Source organism: Hemicordylus capensis, chromosome 2 (assembly GCF_027244095.1).
Source record: "Hemicordylus capensis ecotype Gifberg chromosome 2, rHemCap1.1.pri, whole genome shotgun sequence".
Classification (NCBI taxonomy): Eukaryota; Metazoa; Chordata; class Lepidosauria; order Squamata; family Cordylidae; genus Hemicordylus; species Hemicordylus capensis.
In genome coordinates this window covers 365,557,468-365,580,692 of record NC_069658.1, presented here as the reverse complement: position 1 = coordinate 365,580,692, position 23,225 = coordinate 365,557,468, and the positions used below count along the sequence as shown (strand labels likewise).

The 23,225-nt window shown below is 42.8% G+C and overlaps 1 protein-coding gene across 2 annotated transcripts in view; it reads right to left on the bottom strand.

The window, feature by feature from the left end:
- The window catches only part of PPARGC1B (PPARG coactivator 1 beta), a 163,676-nt gene that overhangs the window by 123,077 nt on the left and 17,374 nt on the right, over window positions 1–23,225 (bottom strand). The window contains exon 2 of one of the 2 annotated variants that reach the window (XR_008315721.1): window positions 15,994–16,596. The exons of the other annotated variant lie outside the window; for it this stretch is intronic. The gene's annotated coding sequence lies outside the window, so the exon portion shown is untranslated. Of the gene's footprint in view, window positions 1–15,993; window positions 16,597–23,225 lie in introns of those variants that run through there. 2 annotated transcript variants of the gene reach the window in all.

Genomic DNA, 23,225 nt, shown 5'->3' with positions numbered 1-23,225 from the left:
CAGTCATGAGGATTTTGTTTTTTTTACTCTACCTGTGCACTCTGAGGCTACCTTGCAAACAGAGAGCAATAGCATACACCTAAAAGCAGAGCTTTACACAGTGTGCCTGGCTGCACAGCAAAGCAGCCCTGAACTTCCCACAGGTTTGAACTTCCAGGAGTCAAGGTTAATGTTTGTGCCCTTTGTTTGCCATGTGAAAAAATGAGTGTTTTCTTCAAAACCAAGATTGATCTGGAAAAGATCAAGCCTTTAACATGCTTTAAGCAACCTTTTCACTTTAATGAATGGAACAGAGAAGCATAATAAAAGGGGCAATTGCTTCCACACTTCCATTTTCAAATGCTGAAGAAGGGTGAATTTAATCACCTTCAGTTATCAGGAGAACAAAGTCCTGGAGGCTCTGAGAATCAAATGCATATGACCAAACAGAGATGGTTCTCTGCAGGAAGTTAAATCAAGGAAGTTAAAGAAAGGGAAACAGACTAGGAAGGTGTCATTCGTTCCTTTAAACATTAATCCAGAATAAACTATATAAATGAAATCAGAATCACAAGACTGCAAACAAAAAGGGGGTCAGCTGGTCACTGTAGCTAGGTGCATATCCAAGCATTTCTTACAACCCCTGACCACCAGAGGGAGAATTTTCCTCTCAAAAATCCTGCCGGTGTCACCTCTGATAGTCTGGTAACAGACCACTGCTCTGTGAGAGCAACAGATATGCCAGACATGGCAAAGAGACAAGAAGCTAAACTAAGAGTTGGCAAGAACAGGCCCTGGATCTTCCGCAACTCAAGATGGTTTTGAAAGGAGGAGGCAGGGAGGAGGTGTGAGGCAGAGGAATGACCTTTGAGCTCCTGGGCATAGCTATGGAATTCCATGGCACTGCCCCATCTCCATAGGGAAGAATCACATCATGCCTACACTCCGATAAGACCTCCCTGCTGCAAATACCCTGCAGGTTCTTCTCTTTCCAAACGGCAGCAATATTCCTCTGTCTCGGAAGGCTGGCTTCGAAGAAGGCTCCCAAATATAAATAATACTTTGCAGAGCTGGCAAATCAGGCGACAGTGGAAACTGGGCTGTAATCAGGAGAACAGCTGCGCATCCTTCGCATCTTGTCTGGCACCTTCACTCCCTGCTCACAGCAAAGGCTCAGACACGCATGCTCCAAAAACTCTCCCACGGTTGCAAGTAAACATCCTGGGATACTCAGGGATCCAGATGTCTGGGAAGTGGGTGGGAGTGGGTGGGTCTGGGGACAGCAAGGAAAGCAGGTGGAAGGAATATACATGCAGGATGAGTTCAGTTCCACAGAGATCCTGCAGTTACACCCCTTCTGCAGCCTGGTCCATACTGCTGATCTCTGCAAAGTCATATGCACTAAATGCTAATTACCCTAAGACGGACCGACAGATATTGCAGTTTTGACAAACATTCCTGGTCCTGAAAAGAAAGGTTTTGGAATGCAGCATATGCATGTCAGATCCACATCCATCACACATAGGAATGTGTGCCTGTGTTTATGCCAAGGCTGCATTTGGGGTAAAGTGAGATTTGGGCTTCACCAAGAGTGGTCTCAGTTCAAGCCAAAATGGAGCTTGACCTTCATTTATTTCAGATGGTGACATTTCAAGGCTGAAACATGAAGACAAGTTTTTCTCCTTCTCAGCTGAAATGAAACCCCCTCAGAGACCCGTTATACAAAGCTGCTGAGCTCAAACTGACCCCTCCACAGTGACGCAGGCCTTTCACTCTGGAGTTCATTCTGGTTTCACGCCACTCATTGGTTTCATGTTTATGTCAACCCAGGGGGAGGAAGCCTTCAGAAAGGTACTCACTGGAGGTGCAGACCCTTGGAGGGTCAACACAAGCCTTAGTTGGCTGAAGCTCCTAAAATGACTACACTGCACTTCTAGGCAGCTGCATAACTACATGCCACTTGTAATCTGATGTCTAGCCTGGATAAAAATCAAGGATTTTTTATTTTAAAGGGGGGGGGAATCTAAAGGCAGACTCTCTTTCAAAATAGAATAGCCAGGTTTAAAGCAATATTTGTATTGAATACAATCAAACATGTTAAAGACTGCCCATCCCTTTACACTAAATCAGGACCATCTATCAAACAGACTAGAAACATAGGCAGCCGCCTTATACCAAGTCAGATCATTGGTCCATCTAGTTCAGTATTGTCTGCACTGAGTGGCAGTGGCTCTCCAAGGTTTCAGGCAAGGGTCTTTCCCAACCCTACTGAAGATGCCAGGGAGTGAATCTGGGACCTTCTGCATGCAACCAGATGCTCTACCACTAGCCACAGCCCCAGATTGCTTTTCTATGTAAAAAAGAACCATGGTGAAAAATATCTGTTTTATGAGGTTAAACATTATAAATGACACAATAAGTCATGCATTAAGTTATCTGTGGGCTTCATACTGGACCCAGAGATTAGGATCAAAAGTCCCAGGACCAGTCCCAGAGGAGAGTTGGTCTTGTGGTAAACAAGCATGACTTGTCCCCTAAGCTAAGCAGGGTCCACCCTGGTTGCATATGAATGAGAGACTAGAATTGTGAGCATCCTTAGGGGATGGAGCCGTTCTGGGAAGAGCAGAAGGTTTCAAAGTTCCCTCCCTGGCATCTCCAAAATAGGGCTGAGAGAGATTCCTGCCTGCAACCTTGCAGAAGCCGCTGCCAGTCTGTGTAGACAATACTGAGCTAGATGGACCTATAGTCTGACTCAGTATATGGCAGCTTCCTATTTTCCTATGACCGAGGAGGTGTTGTGGCTAGGGAAACATGGCTGCAGTCCAAAAAACAGCTGGCCTGGCCACAGAAGCTCCATTTTCTGAATAATGGAGACTTCTGCAGAAACTACCTGAATGTAGACAAAGCTATGGCTGTGTCTACACCTTCTGCAGCCATTTTCCTAATAAGCCAAAACAAATTGCGAGGAGCTCCAAAAGATCTCTCCAAAATGGGGGAGTGAGCGAGAAAATAGCAGGTGTGGTTCAATGTAAGCAAATGTAAGAGATGCATATTGGGGCACAAAAACCCAACTTCACATATAGGCTGAAGGGATCTAAGCTGTCTGTGACTGATCAGGAGAGAGATCTTGGGTTCATGGTGGGCAGCTCATTGAAAGTGTCATCTCACTGTGCAGCAGCTGTGAAAAAGGCAAATTCCATGCTTGTAATCGTTAGGAAAGGGTTTGGAAATACAACTGCTAATACTGTATTATAATGCCCTCACACAAAACTATGGTGCAACCACATTTGGAGTATGGTGTACAGTTCTGGTCACCATACCTTAAAAAAGGACATTACAGAACTGCAGAAGGTGCAGAAGAGAGCAACCAAGATGATCAGGGGCCTAGAGCACCTTCCTTACAGGCAAGGCAACAACACCTGGGGCTTTTTAGTTCAGAAAAAAGATGACTGAGGGGAGACATGATAGAGGTCTATGAAAATATGCAAACACTAGAATCAGGAGTCATCCCATGTCACTGATTGTCAAGAAATTTAGGACTGACAAAAGGAACGATTTTTTCACACAACACATGATTAACCTATGAAATTCACTGCCACAAGATGTGGTGACAGCCACCAGCCTGGATGGCTTTAAGAAGGGCTTAGACAAATACAAGGAGGATAGGTCTATCAATGGCTACTAGTCTGGTGGCTATAGGCCACCTCCCGCCTCAAAAGCAAGATACCTCTAGACACCAGCTGCAAGAGAGCAACAGCAAGAGAGAAGGCATGCCCTCACCTCTTGCCTGTGGGATTCCCAGAGGCATCTGGTGGGCCACTGTGTGAAAAAGGATGCTGGACTAGATAGGTCTTGGGCAGTGTTCTAATTTTTTTCATCTGTGCGTGGAATGAGTTTTGTTCTGGGCAGCAGTATCAAGGCAGTGTGTGTGCACCTGCATTCAGAATGGGGCCTTCCTGGTTCAACCTAAGCGGGAACGAATGTTGACTGAGTGGACATCAAAAAACGTGAGAGCACACGCATGAGCATGTGTACGCGAGCACACCTTAGAGGGAACACTGGCTTTCGGCCTGATCCAGGAGGGCTGTTATGTTCTTATATAAGTAAGAATATATAAGTAAGAACATAACCGTGTGATATCCCACAGTGACTCTCTGCTGGCCAGGTCTTGCTTTCCCAGGAGAGATTAGTTAAAGTAAAAAGAGGAAAGGAAGAGTCTGGTGATACTTTACCATTCAGAGCTGGTGTGGCATGGAAAACCCAGCACTGATGCTACTGCTGAAGCTGTGCAGATTCTAGGGTGCCATCTAAAAAGTTATAATACTCCAGATCTTGCAGCTTAGTTATACAGCAGACGTGAATCTAAGTGGTGGTACAACATGGATCAGTATCCAACTGACATGAAACAGACCTGCACTTTTGTGCCAGTGTAGGCACAGCATCTTCAACCACAAGACTAGAAACATGACCTTTCTTTCTTTCATTCTTTCTCTGGATTCTCAGCTAGGTACCCAATTCTTCATTAGCTGCCAGATTTCACATGAAATTCTGGGTGTAGATTTGTCAAAAGAAGAATTCAGCACATATTGCAGTCCTATGTTGATGTCAAATAAAAGCTCTGACACTGCCCCAACGTGATATCCCACACTGACTCTCTGCCAGCCAGGTCTTGCTTTCCCAGGAGAGATTAGTTAATGACTAGTGGGGTGGGGGAAGGGGTGGTTGCTGCTATTAAACACTTCCGTTTTCTGAAGCAGAGAAGCCAGCTATGCAGCCAGTTGGCATCCATCTTAAGTGATGGTGAAGACCAGCCAATATCAATAAAAAGTTAAATTTTCTATCTTTCCTGCTGGTCTCTATCCATTTCCCAGGAGATCTGCAGAACTGCACTGTTGTTGATAAACACTTATCAGGGACCATTTCCTCTCTGATTGCTTTAATTTCTGTTTCAACTGGAAAGGACAGCCATAGATTCAGGCTCTGGAAAGCGAGAATGGATGCCAGGGCACAGAGCAGTCAGGACAACCAAAGAAGGAAAGGAGCAGGACAGAGGAAATTATTGGGCTTCCTTAAGCAAGCAGCCCATACTGTAAAAGGAGAGGGAACAAGATTGAGCAGCTCAGCTCTGGCTGTGTTAAAGTGGCTGTGAATTTGCAAGCAGAGTGGGAGAGAGAAAAGGCAAAGTTAAATTAACCCTTATGGACAGTTCCTCTGGCATCCAAAGAGGCCATCTGCAGGAATTGAACAGCTTGTTGCACCACAACCACTCCTGGGGATGGGTGGGGATGGGATGACAATTCTAATTCACCTACAACTCAAGGATGACTCAAGCAACAATCCCAGACAACATTAAAAAATCTCAGCATTGGGCAAGCCATTTCAGCTGGGAGCAGGGCCAACAGAACACCTGACATTTTCATCATAGGATGTACATGCAAATGAGGTGGAATTAAGGAACCTTGATTCTCAGCAGGAAGCTCCAAACTCCAAGGAGAGTGCACTGACATTGCTGAGTGAAGGAAAGCAGAAGCCAACTTATTTTGCCCTATCAGGGCATTTATGCAGCTCAGCTCCAAGTTAACTTCAGAAGAACACAGTACAAGCAAAAGTATAAGCCTGTCCACTTTCTTAGTCACGGTTTGCAAACTCTCGTTTTCTCCAAACAGCCAGAGTTCTAAAGGAGATTTCACAATGATTCCCATAATGTCCTGATGTCAATCAGGGGAGGAACAGAAAGCATTACAAGGAAGATGGTCTCCCCTCCATATGTAAACTCGTTGCCTTCTGCCTGCTTTCACTTGACTTTCAAACTCTGCTATAGCTCTGTGGCACGCTTCTGCCTGCTCCTGCAGAGTTAAGAGCAGCTTGTTCTGGGTGAAAGTTCATGCGTTCCACATTGTTATGCACAGTGCTAATATTTTACTAGGTTGTAACAAGCCTGCCACTGGCCTCACATGACTAGCCGTTCAGTGCCTGTCTGACCTTGTCCCTACCCGCCCTCATTCACACACACACACACACACACACACACACACACACACACACCCAAACCTCCAACCTTCCCACTCAAAAGGAAATAGAAAAGGGAGTACCAAGGGCGTAACTATAATAGGGCAAGGGGAGACAATTGTCTGGGGGCCCACTGCCTTGAGGGGCCCACCAGAGGCAAGTCACATGACTGACTCTCCCTGCCACGCACCCGCTCGAGCTTCCTTCAGTTGTAGTTATCCTTCGAAATTGATGTGTTAAGTCTTGGAGCGACCAGAACAGCATGTCTTTCTCTAGTACCATTAAATGATTTGCATCATCCACAATTTACAAAACCTTTTAAAAAATAATTTAGGATGATGATCTATTGTGGCACATAGGTTTATATATAAAAATTTATATAAATTTTACTGTGCTTTTTGTTACCACTATTCAGCCTCATTTACGATTTCTTTACTTCATGAGCTGAGCTTCAGTGAGGGGGGGCCCATTTTAAAATCTTGTCTCTGGGCCCACTCCAACCTTGCTACGCCCCTGGGGAGTACACTTGTGGAACGACTTTCTGCTCAAAGAGGTCTCATTCCATGCAAACCCAGAGACGCTTGCTCCATCAGCCTGCTTCACCACAATCAAGCAGAAGATCTCTGCCTGTCAATACGCTGGGATGATGCACCTTCTGGAATACACCAAATGAGTGAGTTGTGTAAGCGAAGCAATATTCACAGACCAAAAAGAAAACCACAACAATCTCTTACTATCAAGCACCAACTCCCTATATTTTAAAACGCTTCACAATTCACATGGCATGGGAGTAACAGAATTGCCTCCCCTCCCCGTAAGCATTCCTGGGTCTTTCAGCAACTGCCTGACTGGCAACAGTTATACACGTGAAGTTTTTCTCATAGCTGTGCCTCCGTGCTGTGAAAAGCTGTACCTCTTACATTTCTGAATGGCATGCAGCTGCTAAGAGAACACAAGCCCTGCCAGGGAAAAAAGCAACCCTATGTTATGCAAGTGGTGTCAAGCCAGAACAACCATACAACTCATTGCAGTCTCATAGTTCCACTTTTGTTCTACCACAGCAGAATAGCATTCCATCCAACATATAATGAGGTACAGTCATGACCCACTCAACATCGAGCCCATAATCTCCATCTCAATCTAATATCCTGTCTTCCACCATGCTGCAGGATGCCAATGGTCAATCAAGACTACACCAGAGGTAACAAGGATTCTAAACTTGTTGTCACATCCAGTAGCACAAGAAGCAACACACATGCACTACTAGATATATCCCCACCTGACATTAATGTGAAACATGAGATTAAAGGATCTTATTACTTTGTCTAGAAAAATGGGGCATAAGAATGTAACATAATCACCAACTCAACAAATGTCCATAAAGAAGGCTATAAAATAATTTTCCTCCACAGCTGACAAGAGGACATGAGGCAATGAGTTTAAAATACCACACTACACATCTGGCTGGAAAATGGGGAAATATTCTCAATGTAAGTGGTGGAACAGGTTGCCAGAGAAAATGTTGGATCTCAAGGCAAAGGGTGTATGGAGGAAGACTGGGTGAATTCTGCGACCCAGCAGGTACTATCACAGTGCAGTGTTTGAAACATGTGGCTTCACTACATCTATGTTTATTCAGAAGTAAGCCCAAATGGATTCAATGAGACTTCTAAGAATGCACAGGACTGCAGACTTGCATCACAGTCTTTCTTACCCACTGGTATCAACAGTAGGATTTCTAGATATTTTAATAGATTGTAGAATTGATAAGCTGATGCCCACTTTAACATGAGCATATCCAACGATTTCAACAAAAGATATCTTTCATTTTTACCATACATGACAAGATGATTACATGGCACCAAGCAAGGCAAAGATCAAATCCCTGGATAGGGTTGACAGCTTTCTTTGGGGTTTTTTGGAGTGTGCTCTTCTGCCTTTTACCATCAGCCTAACATAGAAATTCAGCAGGCAACACTTTTCCTGACATCAAAAGCAGAGTTTCACTTCCTTAATTTCTGCACATCATGCTGCTTTTAAAGACACAGGAGCAAGGCCTTTGGAAAGGTGGCAACCTTTCTCTTGGGGGAAATGGATGAGGAAGTCCTTGGCACCATTTTTCATAAAGCTTGATACAACTCCCTCAGCAACAGCAGAGCGGCCCTCTGCCATGTTAATCTGAAAATGTCCCCAAACATTTAGCACACTCAGACCATTTCTGTAGCTGCCAAAGGATTAAAGCACTTTTATTCTTTCCATCTCTTCCTAACAACACCTCAATTCAGTCTGTGCTTTCCTCGTTAGAGGCCAGTTTGGCATTAACAATAACTTCAACATGGCAAAATGGTACTCTCGGCCCCTGTTAGCAAATTTCAAGGAGTGCCATTAACTTCTGAGGTCAAGTATGTCATTGGAATTCCATCTCCAATGCAAGGAAAGCATTTTTATTCAAACATGACACATTCAACCATGCCCATCAAAAAGGAACAGTAGGGGGTATCTAAGAAGAATCAAATCATCTTCAGATCATTAGCTCTTCCCACAGAGAATGTGTTCATTTCACCATCAAACCCTCATGCCAGAGCTGTGGTCCTTGCTTGCATTTGCAATCACATTTCCTTCCTTGAACCTGTGGGACTCTCAGAAAATGCAAACTCAGCTTGAAACATCTACCAGAAGAACCTCCTGCCCCGCCCTCCTCCTTGCAATATTGAATAACAGAAAAAGAAAGAGAAAGAAAGCATGTGGCACTAACAGCAGCATCAGATTGAAGATGGCACTAAGAATGGATTCCAACAACTAACCATGAGATCATTTTCGATTATTAATGGCAATAGTAGGAACACTGCTACACACAGAGAAACACAGATGCAGACAGATGCACATGCTTTCACATGCATATCCATGCCACATGGCCTTCCACAGGCAAAAATGTTCATATACCTTAAAGTCAAATCTATACACCTTTCTTTGCATAAAAACAAAGACAGCCCTACTTAAGTAAGGAATCACAAAGCTGATGTTTAACAGAGTAAAAGTGGCATGTTTACATTCTCTTTCAGGTTGTAAATACTATAACACCATGCTTCCATATTGCAGATCCACACATACAATTTCTTTACCAAGGAAATTCCTTGCAATACCTACTCTTTTTATAAAATGGAGTGGCTTTTCCAATCTCACTGTAGCACGGACATCTGCATGTTTCATAAGAAGAAAAGCCTTCCCTTGGGGCATCTAATTAGTTCCGTGACCAGATCCGAAGAAGTATAGGGCACCTGTACTTTTAATATCTTATGTACACTTACTATGAAATTAGCTCTGACTGAAAATTTGAAGAGTGGGAGTATGATGGTAATAATAATTTTTAAAAAAGAAATCTTTTCCAACATTTTTACCTCCCTTTTTTCAAAGGCTGGCATCCTCACTAACGCTGCAAGCAAAACACCTCTGCAGCATTTAGTAATCCAGAGTACAGCTGTGCGGCCAAATGCAATTTCACTGATCTCGCCTTCCCCCAGAAATGCATCTGAACACCCATAAATATATCTCTGCACGTTTTGCACTCCTTAGGGATGTAATTATGGTCGTTAAAGAGCTCTTCTGGATGAAGAAAAGATCAGCAAAAATACACACACACATACACACACAAACACACCACCAGCCTCAGCCATGAGTGAGACTATGGATTACCAAACACTGCTCAGGCACTTTGCATGCAGCACCTCTGCACTGTTAGTGAGGATGTCAGCAACTCTATGTGACCCAAAGTGGCTTACAGAAAAAGTAAAAACAACACAATGAAAATTGCATCAAATAATGCAGAACAACAAGAAGAATGCCATGTGCCTAGCCAGTTGGCTCTAAACTAGTTTTTAATCCACATCTTAAAGAGCGACCCAATGGTTATCCACATCGAAGTAACATGGTGGTACTATCCTTTGGTACATGAATGTGTAAGGACTGATTTGGAGTATTCAGATCACTTTGTGCCTACTGAGAGCCAACTACAGGTTTCATGGGAAATCTGTGCAATACCTATTTCTCCTCCCATGAAGCTGGGGGGTGGTGGTGTTTGATTGAGGAAAGGGTAAGGGAGGATAGGGAAGGATTAAATATTCTCTCCCAAAGTGTAGCTTCCATGATCTTCAAAGTAAATATGTGGAGCTATGAATGAATGAATGAGTGAATGAAACTTTATTTGTTAGCCGCACCATAACAAATTGTTCTCTGGGCAGCTTACAACACAACTTTAAAACATAAGATAAAAACAGGAAAGCTAGCAGGAAAAACATCAAGTGGCAGGAGAAGGAAGAGATGGATGGACGACCTGAAAGAATGACTAGAAATGGACACAGAAGATATCATCCACGATTCTAGGGACAGTGATCTATGGCTTTTGCTGCCCACCAACCTCCCAATCAGAAGGCACATGAAGAGAGAGTGAGAGAGAGATTAAATCATAACAGATCAAAGGGGGGGGGGGATACAATACAAAACAATGTAAAAAACATTTTAAAATAAATCAGTTAAAATCAGATCAAAATTTAAAATTTAAAAGACCTGAGGGAACAAAAAGTTCTTCACCTGGCATCTAAAAGAACAACGTGATAAAGCCAAGTGAACCTCACTGGGGAGGCTATTCCATAAATGGGGTGCAAACACCAAAAAGGCTGTCTCTGTAGTAGCCGCCCACCTCACCTCATTTGGCAAGGGCACTTGGAGAAGGGCCTCCAAAGATTATCTTAAGGTCCAGATTGGGACATTTGGGCAAGGTGCTCTCTCAAGTAACCTGGTCCCAAGCCATTTAAGGCTTTAAAAGTTAACACTAGCACTTTGAGTTGGGTCTGGAAACGGACTGGGAGCCAGTTCAGCTTACGAAGCAATGGCACAATATACTCAGTCCCAGTTAATAATCTTACAGCCCTATTTTGTACCAGCTGCAGTTTCCAGACAGTTTTCAAAGGCAGCCCCACATACAATGTATTGCAGTAATCCAGGTAAGAGGTTACCAAAGCATGAGTAACTGTGGCCAAGCTATCTCTGTCCAGGTAAGGATCAGCTGATACTATCCTCCCTACGAAACACAGAAAATATTGCTAATGAATCTTCCATGTTTTATGTAGTTTGGCCCCTGAGCACCATGAAGAATAAATCAAAATAAATCCTACATTCTAAATTATCATTTCTGTCCTACACAAAATATTTTTGGTTATGCACACACATCTGTAGGGACACAACCGTGTGTGTGTGTGTGTGTGTGTGTGTGTGTATGTGTTTGCGTGTGCACACACATTTACATTAATCATGATTTATTTATTTATTAACATATTTTTATACCGCTCAAAACTTATGTCTCTGGGCGGTTTACAACAATGTGATAATAATACATTACATATCAAGCTATAATCTCAACAGAATATTTTGCTTTCCTCAAGCTAGGATGGCCAGCGTAATGCAGGACAAGTGGAGAATAGATGGATCTTGGAACAATGGGAAAATGATAAAAGATGTCATTTGTAGTACTCCTATAAAAATGATTAGAGTAACCGGACATTATATTCATCTGCCACTTTGAGCTTATTTGAATATGGCTTCTCTTATCACCAATGATTCACTTTCCTGCACACTAATTTCAGATACAGTTCTTATCTAATGGGTGAATGCTACCACACTGGCAAACTCAACATTATGAAAATGGTTAGAGAGAAATGTGCTCCACACACATATACTGTAAATATGTATGGATGTATATATTCTAACTTACAGATCTTTAAAAGAAACTTAAACTGAACTCCTGTCCACTAGCCAACATTTCAGGATGCACATAATTTAGCATGCACATAATTCAGGACCATTATTTACTGACTTTCAAATATCAATTTCCACCCCAACTGAACTCAGAAGTGAATTTTAAACTCTTAAAATAATAAACGTTACAAGTCTTTTGGTTTGTTTAACCTTTTGGCAGCATTAGCATCACCTTAAAATGCTGTTTTAAAATTGACAGCTTCAGGAATATTGAAACCTAAATATCTTTCTAATAAATGAAAGAAGAACCCTAATGATCTCTCTTTTCAAGTTTTTATGGAATTCCTCTAAATTTCAAATCATGTGTTTTGTGTTTTATATTGTACCTCCTAGAATCCATCTTTAGCATTTCTAGTTCCTGACTACATTTTGCTTCTTTTTGTTGAATAAATGGGTGATTTTTAGCCTACTTCCCAGTAGGCTTATGAGATCACCCGGCGTGTGTGTGTGTGTGTGTGTGTGTGTGTGTGTGTGTGTGTGTCCATGTGTCCCCTACTCCTCGTCGTCAACTTCACAACGCCTGGACCAATATGAACCAAATTGGGTGCAGTTGTAGGGACACCTCAACGGTGTAGTTTGTGATGATGTCATTCACCCCACTCCAAGATGGTGGATGCATAAAGTTTTGAGGCACGAGTGGGCTAACTTGTGAACCACCTATCCAATTTCAACCAAATTTGCTACAGCAGTAGGGACACATAGGGATGCTCAAATGGTGTGGTATGTGATGATGTCATCCACTCCAATTCAAGACAGCAGCCTCGTGAACATCTGAGGAGCAAGCAAGCTAATCTGTGGATTGTCTAACCATTTTAAACCAAATTAGGTACCGTTGCAGTGAGTGACACATAGGATGCCCAAATGGCATGTTGTGGATGATGTCATCCACTCCAATTCAAGATGGTAGCCACATGAACTTCTGAGGCAAAAGCGGGCTAATCTGTGGAGTGACTAACCTATTTGAACCAAATTGGGTACAGCTACAGTGAGTGACACACACGGACGCCCAAATGGCGTGGTGTGGATGATGTCATCCACTCAAATTCAAGATGGTAGCCGCATGAACTTCTGAGGCAAAAGCGGGCTAATCTGTGGACTGACTAACCTATTTGAACCAAATTGGGTACAGCTACAGTGAGTGACACACAATGACGCCCAAATGGCGTGGTGTGTGATGATGTCATCCACTCCAATTCAAGATGGCGGCCACGTGAACATTTGAGGTGCAAGTGGGCTAATTTGTGGACTGTCTAACTGATTTGAACCAAATTAAGTAACAGTTGTAGTGAGTGACACACAGGGACACCTCAGTGGGGTAGTCTGTAATGATGTCATCCACCCTGATTCAAGATGGAAGAACCCTAAACTTTTGAGGCGCAAGTGAGCTAACTTATGAACTGCTTAACTGATTTGAACCAAATTTGCTACAGCTCTAGAGACACATAGGGACACCTAAACAGCAAAGATTGTGATGGCATCCACCCCAGTTCAAGGTGGTAGACACATAAACATTTGAGGAGCAAATGCACTAATTTGTGGACAGTCTAACCGATTTGAACCAGATTTGCTACAGCTGAATGGGCACATAGGGATGTCCCAATGTTGTAGTGTGTGAAGATGTCACCGACCCATCCCAATCTAAGATGGCAGATGCATAAACTTTTGAGGCACAAGAGATCTAATTTGTGGATCTCGATCTGCACCAAATTTAGTCCAGATGTAGAGACAGTGAAAGGAAAGTAGGCTGATTAGTTCTTACTAGAACAACTTGTTTTTTGTCCACTGATCTATTCCCGCTTGCACGTAACCATTACTTTTTTCCATTCTGAAATTACAACTTCATGTTCTCCCCAATTAATTTTCATTACTCATCCGGTCTATTATATAGTTTAGTTTTTCATCCACATAGTTATACCTGGTTTCAAATAAATTTCTGGTTTTTTAGTTCCCTCTTCATTCATTCTCTTGAGGTATTTTGTGTCTAACCGGTTCCCTTATTTATACTACTTTCCGGTTCCTTTATTTCTTTGCCGAGGGGTGGGGGGGTGGGAGGTGATGGCCAGAAGTTGTCAACTATATGCCGTTTGGATGATTGGGGACTGCATTCTTGTTTTTAAAATGTAAATTGCAGATATGTGGGACCCGGGTCTGAATTGGGACCATGGCCAGGGGGCTTTAACACTTAGCCAATGTTCTAATCCAGCTCCTGATCAAAGTCCTACACAGCTATTTACTTCAGGAGGGAAGTAAGTAAAATAGCAAGCACAGGGAACTCAATTCTGACTGGGAACGTGGCAGGCCAAAGAATTAAAGTCCCCCTCCTCCAGGCCATGGTCCTGATCTGGATTGAGACCCTGTGCCGCTACTACCATTGGAAAAACCCAGCACAAGTGCCCCAATTATGCAAACTGTATATCATCTAATTTGGCCCAAGAGCTCTGCAGAATATATATTTTAAAACATTCCAGAAAGACTGACACTTCTTATAGGGAGCAGGAACACATATTCCATAAATACAGTAAATGGAATTACAACTAGCTGAGAAGCTAGGAATATGCAGATTGTGTGCCACACTTTTCTCTCAAAGCTTGGTCTCAAAAAGCTCAAAAAGCTGCCAAAAAGCTCAAGTTTAGTATTTCTGAGCAGAGAAGAACTACAGCCAGTTATGACATTGCAACTAACACGTTATGATCTTACTACAGTGCAAATCACAAACTTGTAGAATTTTAGAGCTGGAAGGGAACTTGGAGATCTTCTAGTCCAACTCTCTGCTCAGTGCAGGAATACTGTAGCAATCCCTGACAGATGGCCAACCAGCCTCTGTTTGAAGACCTCTAGAGAAACAGAGCCCACTCCTGCATGAGGCAGAGTTCCACTGTCAAGCAACTCTCATCATTGAGATTTTCCTCCTAATGGCTAAGCTAAATCTGCTTCCCTTTAATGGTTCTAGTCCTGCCCTCAGGAGCAACAGAGAACATCTGCTCCTTCTTCTATGTGAAATGAAAGAGTGCTATTCCATAAACACATACAAACAAATCAAATTATCCTAGGGGTGAATTTTCACACCCTGCCACAGCTTGTTTGTCGATATAATTGTCCTGCCTTTTCATCACACATCAAGGAAATGGCATAACTTCGCTAAATGGAGGTGGAAATGGGCCAGTTAAGAGATAAAAAATTAAGTTGAATCCAAATAAGACTGCAGTACTGGATGTGGGGGCCCCAAGACCCAGATGGTTTAGATCTGCCTGTTCTGGATGGGGTTACACTCCCCCTGAAAGAACAAGTACGTTGCTTGGGAGTACACCTGGACCCAAAACTCTCTCTGATTTCTCAGGTTGAGACAGAGGCCAGGAGTGCTTTTTTATCAGCTTTGGCTGATTCATCAGCTATGCCCATTGCTGGAAGTAAATTACTTTAGAACAGTGGTGCATTTGCTGGTAACCTCCAGGCTGGAGTACTGTAATGCACTCTATGTGGGGCTGCCTTTGTAGATAGTCTGAAAACTACAATCGGTACGGAATTCAGCAGCCAGACTGGTCTCTAGGACAACCCGAAGGGACCATATAACACAGATTATAAAAGAACTACAGTAGCTGCCAATATGTCTCTGAGTGAAATACAGAGTGCTGGTTATTACCTATAAAGCCCTCAATGGCTTGGTTCCAGGACACTTACGAGAGTGCCTTCTTTGTCACGAACCTTGCCACCTAATAAGAGCATCTGGGAAGGTCTAGTTATGGTTGCCACTGATTCATTTGGGGGCAACTCACAACTGGGCCTTCTCTTTGGTTGCCCCAGGGCTTTGGAATATGCTCCCTGTCAAAATAAGAGCACCTCCATCTCTGATTGCTTTTAAAAAGACTCTTAAGACACATCTGTTTTCTCAGGCTTATAACTGAAATTAATTTTTAAACTGTTTGTTTTTATCCCATGATATTGTTTTAATTTGTTTATTCTGTGAAATTGTTTTAATTATTTTTACTCTGTTTTATATTTGTTGTGTTTTAAATTATGAACACCACCTAGAGATACACATATCAGGAGGTATATAAATATGATAGATAGATAGATAGACAGACTCTATCTATGTAATCGCTGTACCAGCAATCTCGAAATAAGCACAAAATGGAATGTGTAAGAACCATCTTCATTTGTATTGTACAGAGGTAAAAAGACACAGTGACACACAGGCAAAGTTAACTGAGTTTATTGCAATGCCTATAATTCCAAAGGGTTCTTAAGAAAGACAAGTGTTTGTGTTGCATGCATAAGGGGGAAAAGAGAGCTTTACAAATGTGACTCTGTTTTACAATTCAAAAACAAGATAGCACACAAAATGCAGAAAATACCAGAACATAGATTTTCTTCACTTAAGGAAGCACAGCTAAGCCAGCCTAGAAGACTTGCTTGGGAGGGGTGGAATTTAACAAATAATTTTGGGACAGAGATTTTCCACCTTGATCCCAGAGACCAGGTAAAGAATTGGGTTGCTCCATGGACTGAACCCACAGATGCCCTTTAGTGAAGGAGCCCTTTAAGTTGTTCTAAAATTAAAGGCATGCAGGGCCCAAATTGGCGGGGGGCCAGGAAAACCCAAATCTCACAAAAACAGCAGCATCAAGATGAAAAACATATTCTAGCTCAGCTATGCAGATCCATCTTTCTACCAGTTCAGGCACTGCTCCTGGCATGGCGTTTTTTTGGGGGGAAATGCCAACCTGTTTTCCCCAGAGATGTTCAAAGGAAAATGTCTTTGGTGCAGTCTGAGCCTGAGGGAAGGTAAAGATGGCATCCCTAGGAGGGAAAGAAGGATAAAACAAAGTTGCACGCTTAATCACTTATAGAAAAACCCACTTTGGAAAACACAGTCTTGCTTCCACTTCGATAAAGCGAACTTGTAATGCATTTTCTTCCCACGCTTTAAAAAACAAAAAGTTGGCAAGACACTGAAGTGAACACTGTCTGGCAAGTGGGATGGAAGGCAAAGAAAATTTTAGTGTTGCAAACTCCAGTGACTTTGGTGGACTTACTACAGATTTACATACTACTAGAACTGCAAACTTGGGCACTCTGCTGCTCTTACAAATTTGAACATGAACAGGTTACCGAAGATAAATATAGGGGATATTAGTTTACGTTTCCATAGCACCTCACTACATGACTACAATTCCCATTACAAGAACAGCAAACACTGTAACAAAGAAAAACATATTATGCAGGTTGCCATAGGCCACTAAAGGTGATTTCATACATCACCACATATAGCAGGGAGGTACATGCCTTGCATGCCTGGTTCAATCCCTGGCATTTCCAGGTAAGACCAGGAAAGACTCCTGCCTAAAACTCTGGAGAGATGCTGCCATTTAACATAGATGGGACAGTGGCCTGATTCTGTATAAGGCAGCTTCAGCATTGTGTTCACAACTGAACTGTGGATTTCTTGCTTTCATTCTACCAGACAGAGCTTTCAATCCAATTCACTTTATAATCTCTCCCAAGGGAATAGTATGTTTTCTTGAGACCCTTGTATTGGTAGAAATGTCTTCAGTGATACCAGCTGAAGAGGATATCTAACCTGCTACTAAGCAGTTACTGAAATATCATGTATTTTTCCGGCCTCTCTGTCATGAGGTAGAGTTGACATTCCAAAGTACAGTCTAGGCTAGAAGCAAAATCGCAGCCCAGAGTTTCCACTTATAAACATAAGTTTATCCTACTGGATCAGAAATAATCAGGGGCTCATTCTTTTTAGACTTACTGGTGTGTCTTGCATGGGAGCTGCACAATGCAGTCTGAGACTGCAGCCATGCTGGTTACCATGACAACATCATCACTTCTTCTCAAGAAGATAGAGGATTGTCCAAAAAAAAAAAAAAAGTAGGCAAAAGGAAGAGGAATTAGAAAAGGAAAAAGTTAGGATTCACCTAAGTCTATGTTAAGCTACTTGAATACCAATCTACCTCATGGCAGCCTCTCTGCTGAGAACTATTCTGACTTTTAAAAGATTCCAGCTAAGGAGGAACTGGCAGCTCAGTTTAGTTTTGAGGGCCAACACTTGGTGGTTCTCTTATAAGAGATGCTATTCTCAGCACGCAGTTAGGCTATGTCGCACATGGGCAACAACTGCACATAGGCCTTTCCTCCAGGGACTCTTCACAGAGCTCCCCTTTGCTCCCCTATTGGCCTTTGCGGCTCATGCTCTGGACAGTGGATACTACACAGAACATTCAAAGCAGCTGCTGGGTGAAGCTTCAACAGCAAGCAATCCCTGCGGGTGGGTGCAGTGAATGCTGTCTTTCACTGCCCATCTGTCCCCCTAGCAAAGCTCTCTGGGAAATCCCCCCTAAGGGTTCAGAGCCTACAGGTATTACTGCAGTACAGTACAGTCAACATCATTTTCCAAGGGAAATTAAACAATTTACTAAAAGAAGAAAAGGGAAGGAGAAGAAAAGAAAAAGGTCAAGTTTCCTCAGAAAAATGGACACAGCTGCACCTTAATCCACCACAGGAAGAGAGATGGTCTTGTGGTAGCAAGCATGACTTGTCCCCTTAAGCTAAGCAGGGTCCGCCCTGGTTGCATACAAAAGGTAGACTAGAAGTGTGAGCACTGTAAGATATTCCCCTCAGGGGATGAAGCCACTATCTGGGAAGAGCAGAAGGTTCCAAGTTCCCTCCCTGGCTTCTCCAAGATAGGGCTGAGAGATATTCCTGCCTGCAACCTTGGAGAAGCCGCTGCCAGTCTGTGAAGACAATACTGAGCGAGATGGACCTATGGTCTGACTCAGTATATGGCAGCTTCCTATGTTCACAGTGAAAACCATGGAACCAGCCAGTTGAGTGATACCTTGTATTTGCTTTTCTACACATTTCTTGCATTTGTATTTTGAATGGCAGACAAACAAGCACCTCAGGGCAGGATAGCCCACACATATTTTACAAATCTGTAAATCACCCAGATGGTTCTTGGCATCGTACAGATCATAACAATGATAGGACAGCTCTGCCTGTCTGCCCTGTCTTCCCAACGTCTGCCCGGATTCTTCTGCAGGATGACAGAGCCCCACAACATTCAGATTAACATCAGTATTGGTCCTACCTAGGTTTTTGTACTGACAGTCAAGACAGAAAGTCAAAAATAGCACAGGCCCTAATGAAAACAACAAAGGGCCTGTCTTTGAGGGAAACCACAGCAACGTGGTCTGCCAAATCAAGAGCATTCCCAACACAAAGCTCCAAAAAAAGATACAAAGTATAGAGGGCAAGGTCCGTGTGACAGGAAAAGAGGTCCTTGAAGGGGCCCTGCTTCTTGCCAGCCACCCAAGTAAGTGTTCTGAAAGAGCACTCACACTATCAAGGTTACTCAACCACTTTAGAGGTTAGTTTGGATGATCTGTCTAAACTGGTCCTATTCATCATGTGTTTGAGGATGTGCATGAGCATGTCCCACTCCTGGCACACATTTCCCCTTCTCCTGCTCATGTCATGGGGGGAGGAGGGGGGCATGCAAACCACTCCCTCACATGCAATCTAAATACCAAATGCGATGTTTAGATCATATGCGAGGGAGTGGTTCGGACTAACCAGCCCCATACACGTGATTAGAAGGAAAGCAGCACACCAGGGGTGGGGGTGGAGGGGGAGGAAATGGGATGTGCTTATACACATCCCTAATTGCGCAGTGGGAAGGGCCAGCTCAGGTTAACCTAAGGCCACATTGCTATCAACTAGGATATGACTTTAAAAAATAATGGCACTCTTCCACTGCAAAAGTTCACATTATCTACTGAAGCAAGCCAGGCAAAGATTCCAAGAACATTTCTTCTCTATTCTTTTGATCACTTTCTGAAAAGAAGAATTGACACAACATACTTGTGCCTGCTTTCTATATGCTCACAAAGTTCACCGAAGCCTGTAGCACAAGCTCCATTGGGTTCCTCTGCTGGCTGGCTGAGCACCCTAGCATGCATAGTAAACCTGCAGTCCCACTTGTCCTGAGCAGCTCTCAGCCTTGCAATTAGCCCTGCTGACCTCTGAAATCCTCAACCTCTCTAAGCAGCCATGCATTAAATCCCGGATCCAAGAGTGGAAATAGACTTCATAAAAGGCTTATGGCCCTATTTATTGCATTGTACGCATGACGGGTTCCGATGGCATGGCATAATACTACAGAGGCTTACTTTCTCAGCCTCCAGGTCCAGAGAGGCCAAGTGGCTGCTGGAGGAAGACGGTACATTCTCAGCATCTCTCTACTAAGGTCAACACTGGGGGCCAAAAAACAAAAGAGCACATGAAAGCAGGTTCTAGGATACCAGTACTTCTGTTTATTTATTTATTTATTAAAAACAGATGCTAGGGTAAAGTCCACCTGGATGTACCACCTCTGAAGTAGAAGCCCTTCCCTCTAATTCCTGATGGGTTCAGACTCTCCATCGTGGTGAGGGAAATGTATACTGCTGCAGCTCAGAATGGGATGCTTTAATTTAATCTTTTTTCATATGTTTCAAGTTTGAGCCTTGGGTCTGAAAACAGATGCCAGAGCTTAGCCTTGATACAAATTGTCAGACTGCCTACTCCCATATAAACCTATCTGGCCTTCAATGTCTGCCACTGAGGACCTACTCTCTGATCTGTTGCTAGCAAGTCCCAGGGTCAGGGATTTCTCAGAAGTGGCCCCAAAAAAGAAGAAGCACAACATGCCTTTCCATAGGTTAATGCTCCTGATAGTTCTGAACAGCCATCATTTTTGAGCATGTACATATATTTGCATGAAATCAGCAGCATACTTTGCAACACAGCAATGGAATTCAGTAAGACTGGGACATGGTGCTGTCGAGTGTGAATAAACTGGAAAACTAGCAAGTGAGGAGTTATGGAACTCCCTTCCTAGAAGATCTGGATGGCTCCTTCGCCTGCTGTGTTTAAAAAGAACCTAAAACCGCTTCTGGTTTGCAAGGTCTTCTCTCTTTAAATCATGCTGCTATGTATTTATGCTTTTAACTGCTGGTTTCTGATTTTATTGCCTGTTGAATTTTATTTGTATTTTATGTCATAGTTTTATTGTGATCTTGTTTTATGTTTTACCTGCAAGCTGCTTTGAATTTTAATGAAAAGCAGGATAAGAATAAATAAAATAAAATAAAATTATCTCTAAACAATGTGTTTTTAGGTTAAACCTCTTATGTTATTCATTTGTGTCCATCAGGAAAGAGGATAAAACAACATTAATGCCTAGACAGAGTTGAAGTCCAGTTGCTTCCCACTTTCAGGCAGTGGAAACTGACTCCAACCTGTTCCTCAGGGCTGGGCCACTGGGATGAGGAGTGCCTGGGGAAGAGGTAACAAAAATGTCAATAACAAAAACAAGCCAATGATCCAGCAAAAAAGAAGAAGCACAACATGCCTTTCCATAGGTTAATGCTCCTGATAGTTCTGAACAGCCATCAGTTTTGAGCATGTACATATATTTGCATGAAATCAGCAGCATACTTTGCAACACAGCAATGGAGTTCAGTAAGACTGGGACATGGTGCTGTCAAGTGTGAATAAACTGGAAAACTAGCAAGTGAGGAACCTCAATAGGAAGGCAGAATAGCATATAATGTGACAATTCTCTATTTGGTGTGAGTGTGAAAGGGAGGCAAAGGGGAGTGTTTGTGTGTGTGTGTGTGTGTGTGTGTGTGTGTGTGTGTGTGTGTGTGTGCGCGCATATGAATGAGAATGCTCCACAGGGGGCTTGCAGACCATGCAGAATCAAAACTCTAAGCATATTTTCCTGTATTAACAGAGTGATGCCTTTAAAAGGCAACAACAGGAAAACCACAGAGCTAAACAGTCAAGTAACCAAGGGATCCGCTGCATCCCTGTGGAAAATATAGAGCAAGCCTTATCCTGTGCACGTTCCAGTCAGTCAGAGACCAAATCACAAGACCGATCAGCTAGCACTTCAAGCAGCTTGGATGAATAACAGAGTCTAAATCAGGAAAGCCTGAGCCCGAGTATCTGCGCCACAAAGGAGAGTATCTCTATATATACACACATGTAGATAGATAGTTGTAGAGCCTCAGGCAGCACCCAGCGTGCCTTTTGCCAAATGCTGTTGCTGCACTGGCACATTCACAAAACAAATGAAGCCTCCCTCCAGAGAAAAGAGCTAACCACAGGTCCTGGTCCAAACTGAGAGCATATGGGTCAAATAAGTATCAGTGTCATCCTGCTGCAATAATTGTTCTTCCATGGGTATTTGGTGCATACTTCAACTCCTATGGGAATGGAGGAGATAGGAACACTCCTAAAGGCAATAAAAGCAATAAAGGAAAGGCATATTGTATGCTAAAGAACAGATTAGAGAGATAAGCAAAGGGCCACAGGCATTACAGCTTTCAGTAACAGGTATTACTCCAGGGTAAAAAATGTTACCCCAGCTCCAAGGCACAAAGGGAGCCAGGAGGACAGGATACTGATGCAGTTTATTTTCTTAAGTCCCAGTTCCCTCCCTTAGAGAACAGAATAGTAACAGTATGGGCACTAGCCAGTAAGTGCCCGTTTCACTCATGCAATCCTATTCTACTCAGCAATCCAAACCAAACACAGACACAATGTGCTAGCTGCAGGGTTGGGCAGGAAATGCACTCCCTTCTTGCCTTCCCTACTGCCATTTTGTTCATAGCCTTCCATGTATGAGCACCAGTGAAACTCATATGGCTAAATGAAAACTTTGTGAATGTCCACAACGCTTACTTCTTCCTACTTTCCCCCCTTTCTGCTTTCTGGATCCTTTATCACTTTTAATATATATATTTTTTCAGAAACAGATATATAATTAAAACAACACAAAAAAGTCCATTGTAAGTTCAGAAATTATTAAATTTACACAAGCAACAAAAATAATAAGATACTTCTAGACAACATAGATATATACGCCTTTATGCAATTTTTCTTTATCCCAATAGAGATCAAGAACCCATTTGATCCATAGACAAACCCAGATTTTAAACTGTTTTACAAAATACCAATAGCCTGCAGTCTTTCATGTCTCTTATAGTTTATCCTACTTCTGTCAATATAATTAAAAATGGTAACTATGTTACCTTGATATGTCCAAACAATTTGTCACTTTTGAAGATGGGTTTTCCTACAACCTTCCTTGTTTCTGATGAAATTGACACAGGGAAAATTAACAAAGATGTTTGTCAGTTTCACCAGAGACCAAGGATGGCTGAGTGTGGCATCACCACATGCAAAGCCAGTACAAAGATTAAAGACAAATATCAGTAAATCATAAGCCACCTAATGGCGCAGCAGGGAAGTAACTTGCCTAGGGAGCAAGAGGTTGCTGGTTCGAATCCCCTATATCAGGCAGCAGCGATATAGGAAGATGCTCAAAGGCATCATCTCATACTGTGCGGGAGATGGCAGTGGTAAAT